Source organism: Solanum tuberosum, unplaced genomic scaffold, assembly GCF_000226075.1.
Source record: "Solanum tuberosum cultivar DM 1-3 516 R44 unplaced genomic scaffold, SolTub_3.0 scf01104, whole genome shotgun sequence".
Classification (NCBI taxonomy): Eukaryota; Viridiplantae; Streptophyta; class Magnoliopsida; order Solanales; family Solanaceae; genus Solanum; species Solanum tuberosum.
In genome coordinates, this window is record NW_006240066.1 from 13,061 (window position 1) to 21,178 (window position 8,118).

General features: G+C 36.6%; 1 pseudogene; it reads left to right on the forward strand.

The window, feature by feature from the left end:
- LOC102591348 (germacrene C synthase-like) overlaps positions 1 to 4,289 on the forward strand; it is a 6,335-nt pseudogene extending 2,046 nt beyond the window's left edge.
- The last annotated feature ends 3,829 nt before the right edge of the window (positions 4,290 to 8,118 follow it).

The following is an 8,118-nucleotide window of genomic DNA, read 5'->3' on the forward strand; positions in this document are numbered from 1 at the left end:
TAAAACGTTCAATGAAGACTCTTGAAAAGCTTTAAAGACTTGCCTTGACTTGCTTAACTTCTAAGCTTGGCGCTAACTTCACTTGACTTGGAATCTAATTTTCTTGAATTGAATTATGGATTCAAGGACTTGATTGGTGTTTGGAAGGGTCTCATGATGTTTAGGAATGATTTGGGACATCCACACTTAAGAAAATCTTCGAACATAATTTCTGAAAACAGTGGAGTCCGCGTCCTGTCCGCGACGCGGAGAAGATTTTTGTTCACAGAGGGAACAAGTCCGCGATGCGGAAGTGCTCCTCGCAAGCTGCCCGACTTTCTCCTTCACGTTACCAACTCTAAACTCTCTAATTTCAAGGGTTCCGTCCCCCAATCACTTAGAACATAAAGTCCCCCAACATTCAATAGAATACAACTCAAAGATCCCAACCGGAAACAAGTCCCAAATCAACAAGAATCTCAACATCACAATCAACAACAATACCAACAATAATTTCAACAACAACAACTAACAACTTCAACAATTCCAACAGCTTTAACAACAAATCCAATCCTTTCTCAAATCATAAAAATGAGCTTGGTGTGTGGGGGAAAGGATCAACCCACACAAAGAACTCACATACCTTAATAGGGATCACCCCCGACGAAAATCCACGATGATCTCCTCGATTTTCCTCTTCTTCTTCTCCTTCTTCTCTTCTCAAGCCCTAGCCTTCACTTTCTTAAAAATGGATAAAATGATCCAAAGATCATCCCTATACAACAATATAATCCCAATTTACACGACTGAAACTTGCTTGATCTTCCTCTTGCTTCTCTTCTTCTTCTTCTCCTTCTTCACTCTCAAGCCCTAGCCTTCACTCTCTTAAAAATGGAACAAAAATGATCCAAAGATCAGCCCTATACAACAATATAATCCCAAAAGAATTGGCTAGGGAAAAGACTAAAATGCCCTTAATGATTCCCGGACGGATTTCCTTGTCAATTGCCCAACTTTCAAAGGGCCATAACTCGCTCATACGAACTCGGAATTGAGCAAACTCGGCGGCGTTGGAAAGATCATTCCACAAGCTTCACAACCATAACTGGAACTACTCCTAACTCATCCTGAGATGGAAGTTATGACTGCTCAAAGTTGGCCAAAAACTCACCTTTTCCATACTTAGCCAAAATTTTCCAGGTTTCAAATCATTTCCAAAAATTTCAAATTTCAAATTCTGAGCCTCTTCTTAGTTATTAAAATTTTCCGGATGTTACAGTTAGTTTAATTAAATATCATATTAGATGAGTAATTAGATGGTTAGAGATGACGTGTAAAGTCAGTTAGAAAGTTTGTTAGACACAGTGGTGTCAACTTGTATATAATGCAGTTCACTGCATCATTCTTTTTCAATGCAAGATATTTTCTCTTATTCTTCAATTCATCTCTTTCCTTCCTGCATTGTTCATGGATTCTATCATGAGCCACTCCAAAAGATGTCACTTTTATAGATGTTTCTGTGGTTTCCTCTGTCTTGAGAGCGGAAAATCCCTCGTTATCCACAACCTGTAGGTTATTCTATGGTAACAATTTCTCTTTGGTATCTGTTTATTCCTTTTATATATAGTAGCTGCTCCCTTAGCTTTCATCTTTGTTCTCTAAATTATTCTTTCTTATTTTGCTAGCTGCTCCCCGTATAGATCAGATACTTGAGGATGTTCATTATTTTCCGAAGCATACTCAAGTTTATCTTTTTCTTTGTTGTCAACCTTTCCAGTAGTATTTTGTTGGTTGCTCCTAATTGTAACTACTGTACTGAGAGAGAAGTTTACATATTTTGACTTGACATATATAACTGGTTATGTTGTTTTGGATTTTAACTAAACTAATTTCGATCAAATTAAAAATATGCATGGTGTTTGACCAGATGTCTTCAAGCAATTCACCGAACCGGATGGAAAATTCAAGGAAACGCTTACCAATGATGTTCAAGGATTATTGAGTTTGTATGAAGCATCACATCTGAGAGTGCACGATAAGGAGATTCTTGAAGAAGCTCTTACCTTTACCACCAATCATCTTGAGTTCATGCTCCCCAGCTTGACCAACTCGCTAAAAGTTCAAGTTACTGAAGTCTTAAGGTACCCTATTCATAAAGCTACACCAAGGGTGGGATCAAGGAATTACATATCCATTTGCAAAGGCATTGATGCACACAACGATTTGCTTTTGAGATTTGCGAAATTGAATTTTAATGTATTGCAGAAGCTGCACCAGAGAGAGCTTAGCGAGCTTACCAGGTACATTATTTGATTTATCTTCCTTAATTTTATTATGAATTTTGGTTTAATGTACGAGAATTAAATGCAACAAATCAATCTTATATATGATGTAGGTGGTGGAAAGATTTGGATTTTGTAAACAAATATCCATATTGAAGAGATAGATTGGTTGAGTGCTATTTTTGGATATTAGGAGTATATTTTGAGCCAAAGTATAGTCGTGCGAGAAAAATGCTAACAAACGTAATTCAGATTGACAGCGTCATTGATGACACTTTTGATGCTTATGCAAACGAACTTGTGCCTTTCACCGATGCAATCCAGAGGTAATTAATTGTAAATCCTATTGTTATTGTGTGACGTAAAAGTTTGCTTTTAGGTCTGATACAAATCCTGATTTTTCGATGGGACATTACTACGATCGATTCATTACCTCCATATATGAGACCTATTTATCTATCCCTTCTAGATGTTTACAGTGAAATGGAGGAAATATTGGCCAACGAATGTAATTCAGACCGCATATATTATGCAAAATATGAGGTAATATTGCTTGACTAACCCATATATAAATCAGTTCAGTTAAATTGAAGAAATAAAAACTTTTATGACAAGGAATATCTCTCATACCAAAAGAAGAAGATATTTATTTTCTAGCTTAATTACTTTGTATTTAATTTCCATTTTAGATGAAGAAGCTGCAGGTGAGAACCTTTATGAGGGCTGCCCAATGGTTGGATGATGGCTATACTCCGAATTGTGAGGAGTATATGAAGAATGCACTTGAAAGCTGTGGCTATATGATGACAGCAACAACCTCCTTGATCGGTATAGACGATTTATATCTAGAGAGACTTTTGAATGGATGATAAATGAGCCTTTGATAGTTCGATCTATCTCAGTAATTAACAGGATAACGTGTGATATGACTGGACATGAAGTAAGTACAACAACAAATATCTATTTATTTTGTTTCCCAGGATCACACTTTTAATTTTGTAATAAAAATTGTACTGAAGATATTTCATGTAGGTTGAACAACAAAGAGCACATATACCTTCAATTATTGAATGATACATGAAAGAATATGGAGCTTCAAAGGAAGAGACATACATTGAGTTTCAGAAGGAAATCATGAATGCATGGAAAGATATAAACAACACATTAATATTCCGTCCTACTGAAGTACCAATGTTTGTCCTCGAACGAGTTTTAAATTGTGCACGCGTGATGACACTCTATACCAAGAGGGAGATGGATACACAAACTCCGGAGGAATTGTCAAGAGCAAGATTAACTTGTTGTTGGTTGAATCTATCGATGTGTGATCATGATAATGACGCAGATGAACTTTTGATCAAGTATTAATTTGAAGGAAAATAAGGCATTTGAATGGAAGTTTATGCAAGTATGCAACTGATATTACATGAAACCATTTATTCATCTTACAAATGTCTGAGAGCAAGTTAGTAGTTTTCAACCAACTTGATAATATATGTTTTTTCGTTTATAAATAATGGCACGAATGGATTATTTGTGTCAAAGCAGTGGCATGGATGAGCTCAACTTTTAACGGATGACATAAATAAGTCTTTTCTCAAAGTTGGACACGAATGGGTCACTTGTCTCAACGGCAGTGACATAGGCAAACAAACAGTTACCGTGCATTCTCATTCTCAAGTTACATTGGTGAATCGTCTCTCCGGATCTTATCACTAATCAAATTACATATTCCAATTATTTGTATGCTGAATTTAGAACCATATGTGAAAAGAGTATACTAGCTTTCCCATGATATGGCAAACAGAGTATACTCTCTCTGTTATAAACAACGCATTAATATTCCGTCCTACTGAAGTACCAATGTTTGTCCTCGAACGAGTTTTAAATTGTGCACGCGTGATGACACTCTATACCAAGAGGGAGATGGATACACAAACTCCAGAGGAAATGTCAAGAGCATGATTAACTTGTTGTTGGTTGAATCTATCGATGTGTGATCATGATAATGACGCAGATGAACTTTTGATCAAGTATTAATTTGGAGCAAAATAAGGGATTTGAATGGAAGTTTATGCAATTGATATTACATGAAACCATTGATTCATTTTACGAATGTCTGAGAGCAAGTTAGCAGTTTTGATAGTATATGTTTTTTCGTTTATAAATAATGGCACGAATGGATTATTTGTGTCAAAGCAGTGGCATGGATGAGCTCAACTTTTAACGGATGACATAAATAAGTCTTTTCTCAAAGTTGGACACGAATGGGTCACTTGTCTCAACGGCAGTGACATAGGCAAACAAACAGTTACCGTGCATTCTCATTCTCAAGTTACATTGGTGAATCGTCTCTCCGGATCTTATCACTAATCAAATTACATATTCCAATTATTTGTATGCTGAATTTAGAACCATATGTGAAAAGAGTATACTAGCTTTCCCATGATATGGCAAACAGAGTATACTCTCTCTGTTTCTCTTTGCTGGCTCACCTTTATCGCACCCTTTTCAGAACTTGCACTCCATAGTTTATTGATAACTGTTCATTAAAAATGAGATCAATAACCTAACAAATAAGACATGTTACATTACACTGACAAAAGAATCATCAATAAAACAAAAGCAAATTAATATGGAGTAGCTCAAGAATTCTTCAAAGAACTCTTCGAACAGTTGCATCAAGAAATCAATCTCCTCCTGCTCAAAATCAAATTATTATGCCTAAACAATGGAAACAGAAAAAGATTATATAGATACAAGATGCAACTTCATAGGTGCAAATGTTTTCACGGACAATGTTCTATTGAAAAATTACAGAAACAACCTCTTTAATCATCTTCATGAAGTAGGAATAAGATTTGTGTACACCCCATCCTCGTCAGACTCTACCTGTGGGATGCTCTTGTTGTTGCTGTTTTATTGAAAATTAATCATTATATTATTTATTTATTTTATCGTGTTTGGTAAGTAAACAATAATTATTGTCCCAAAAACATCTATATGCAATCTAGAAATCGGTAAGTTATATCTAGCCTCTGCCCCTTGGCGAGAAAAAAAATATCATTTCTGAAACTTTTTTCCGCTACTACTCCCACTAAAAAAGTCATTTTCTTGATTCTGAAGAAACTATTTGCAAAGTCAATTTAACAAAAGGCGAACCTTGGAACGGGTACAGTTTTCATGAGTAGAGAAAGCAAAAGCAGTGATAACTGGTATTCCAAGTTTGGAAGAAATGTTGCAAATATTCTTAAGATTAGGATTTAGGAGTAAGAAATTTGTGACCCTCTTCCACTGGTAAACCTCTAGAGTTAGCCCATCTCCTGTTGTCATCCATTATTATAGCAACAGGTATTAGCTCTGAATCATGAATTATTTTGATATATAGGACAACAAGGCTCAGTGAGTATGAATTAAACAAAGCCATATAAAGGCCAGTCAAAAATTATCCTGGGATTAACTCTTCTTATCCATTATACTGAACGACCCCTTAATATATACTTCATTTCCTATCCCTATGACATAAGATAATATTTATAAGGTTGATCTTATTTCTCTTAATAATTTTATAGCCTTAAGATAATTTATTTGATAGGAAATAGACTTGCTGAAAGCACTTATGTGAGTGTTTCATGGTGTGGTCATCTTTTATGAAAGACTTGGGTCATCTTTCTAGAACACTCATGAGATTCAAGGCCTGTGTGCATTACCATAAAAATAATATGTTAGTACAGCAGTATTTGCATAATATCAAGGATATAGTATGTATTGTCGGGTCTCAACTTATGTTCATTTTATTCAAGAATACTTCACTTTGTGGATATTTGTTGTTGTCTCATTTCACTATGTGTCAACTCAACTTGAAATATATATATTGACTAGATTCACTGCACATGCGTTGCACGTGTAGGTTAAGTCCTGAGATCCCTATACACGATATATTTTATGTATATTTTAGGCTTTCAACATATCAATATGCATTTAATATTGCACTACGTCATACTAAGTAAATGGCCAATCTATTTGCCTTCTTGCTTGTTCGGTAGCATGTAGTGACGAACGTCGTATTCTTAAATTGTTATTAGGCAATTTGTTAGTAAGTAATTGTGCACGAATTAACAGTTTATCCTCTTAGTTATGTCGTGTCATGAACTGTATGCTCCCTTTCAATATTTGAAATTCAGTGTACCCTGTATTTGAATAACTTTATATACACAAAAGTAATGTCTTCTGTGGTAGCTGTCTGTTGTTTTTCATATCGTCTCCTCTTCCACAAAACCTAAGAATTTGTCCAATATAATTTCCATTAGCTACATGTGTGGTGTATGTTTTTTCTTGTTTGATTTCTTGCAATTTTGGTATTAATCAAATCTCACCTAATACTTTCTTGTAGACAGTATTTTCTTGTGTATGTCCCGGTGTATCAATCTGGTTGTTCAGTCATGACCTACACTTTTTTTGTTAACATAGATATTCCTCTAGATAGTGCAACATATAGTTTGCCATGCGAGAAAGCATGTTGTGGTAGGTATACTCCTCACATGCGAGAAAGCATGTTGTAGTAGGTATACTCCTACATTTGATATTGTTTGACCTTTAGCTTTATTTATCATCATTGCAAAAACATAGACATATTGGAAATTGTTTCCGAATAAATTTGAAAGGGTATTGTTGTTTTTTCTACATGTATGATATTCTCGTCAAAGTCTCTACAAATCAACCTTGCCCCATTGCATAAGCCATTTGAAGGGTCCTGTAACATCCGGCAATTTGAAATAACTATGCAGAGGCTTAGAATTGGAAATAGTCATTTTTGGAAAGAATTAAAAATTTGGAAAAAATTGGTTAAGTATGGAAAAAAAGTGAGTTTTTGGTCAACTTTGAACAGTCATAACTCCTAGCTCAGGATGAGTTAGGTGTAGTTCCAGTTATTTTTGTGAAGCCCGTGGAATGATCTTTCCAACGCCGCCGAGTTTATGTGATTTCGAGTTCGTATGAGTGAGTTATGCCCTTTGGAAGTTGGGCTGTTGGCACAGGGCAGTTCATCCGAAAATTTTAAGGGTATTTTGGTCTTTTCCCTAACCAATTCTTTTGGTTATTAAAAGGGTCCGAGCGGATTTTTAGATCAGTTTTCCTTTTTTAAAGGAGTGAGAATGAGGGTTAGGGCTTTGAGAGAGAAGAGGAGAAGGAGAAGGAGAAGAAGAAGCAAGGTTCGTGGAGATCGTCGTGGATTTCGTCGGGGGTGATCCCTATTAAGGTATGTGAGTTCATAGTGTTGGTTGATTCATTCACCCACACGCCAAACTCGTTTTAATTCCGAGAAAAGATTGATTGTGTTTATTGAAGTTGTTGGTTGTGACTGTGTTGAAGTTCTTGTTGATTTGGGGCATGTTTCTGGTTGTGTTTCTGGGTTAAATCTATTGTATGTTGAGGGGTTTTATGATGTTAAATGTTTGGGGCTGGAAACTTTGAAGTTGGGAAGGTTTAGAGTTGGAAAAGCAAAGGAGAAAAGTCGAGTTTTCGGGGAAAAGGGGTGGCACGTCGCGCCTACCAGCGCACCCCAAAAGGGACTCTAAAGTCTAGCCTTTGTGGCGGCGCGCCTAGCAGTGCGCCCCAGCTGCCCTTCTGAACTTGTGGTCTGGCTGTAAAACCCCGTATTCGAAACAGACCAAAAATACAGATTTCGAAAAGTTGAAGGTGCAACTTACGGTCACCATCCACGGACCGTAGGTCAGACCACGGCCCGTGCTGGTGGTCCGTGGTTCACCACTGCAACCCCTCCCAGACCCAGCTCAGAAAATTGGCTAAGTCCCGACTCACGGACAGACTCACGGTCCGTGGTCTGTGTCCGTGGATC